Below are 725 nucleotides of genomic sequence, written 5' to 3'. Positions count from 1 at the left end.
AAAGCAGACTCAGTGAGTGAGCACTAAGCCCACAAGCAGGAGGACCGGAATAAAGCAGACTCAGTGAGTGAGCACTAAGCCCACAAGCAGGAGGACCGGAATAAAACAGACTCAGCAGCATGCATCTGTAATCCCAGCACCCTGACAGCACCGTGATAGGCAGAGACAAGAAAAGCCCCACTTCTGGGCCTGGGAACATGAGACTTACAGGGACACAGGGTTCGCAGGAACATGAGGTTAGCAGGGACATTAGGGAGGGCATTAGAGAAGAAAAATGAATGAAAGCAAAGCATGACACGTATGCATGAAAATGCTGGGATAAAACTCATTACTTTGCACAGTAACAACACAAAAAAGACTTCTTTTTTTAAGTCCTGATGAAAGAAGTTCACATGTTTTCATTTTTTATGTATGAGGCTGGTGAGCTGGCTCAGTGGGTAAAGGCTCCTGCTGCCAGGCCTGATGGCTTGAGTTCAGTTCCCCAACCCACATGGTAGCTGGAGAGAACTGGCACCTAGAAAGTGTCCTCTGACCACTACATGCCCACCTTGGCGCACATACATGCACACACCACAGAAAATAACTGAAATTTAATAAAAAATATTTAAGATTTTTATCTATAATCCAATAGCAGGGATGACAATGGAAAGAGTTAAGGATTTTATTAGTTTGTATACAATTCCTTTTTGTTTTGTTTTGTAATTATCAGACTTTTTTTTTTTTTT

General features: G+C 42.5%; 1 protein-coding gene across 3 annotated transcripts in view; it reads left to right on the top strand.

The window, feature by feature from the left end:
* The window catches only part of Sh3glb1 (SH3 domain containing GRB2 like, endophilin B1), a 34589-nt gene that overhangs the window by 25320 nt on the left and 8544 nt on the right, over positions 1-725 (top strand). The window lies entirely within an intron of this gene.

Source organism: Microtus ochrogaster, chromosome 21, assembly GCF_000317375.1.
Source record: "Microtus ochrogaster isolate Prairie Vole_2 chromosome 21, MicOch1.0, whole genome shotgun sequence".
Lineage (NCBI taxonomy): Eukaryota > Metazoa > Chordata > Mammalia > Rodentia > Cricetidae > Microtus > Microtus ochrogaster.
Note: the sequence above shows the minus strand (reverse complement) of the source record. Positions and strands in the feature narration are given on the sequence as shown.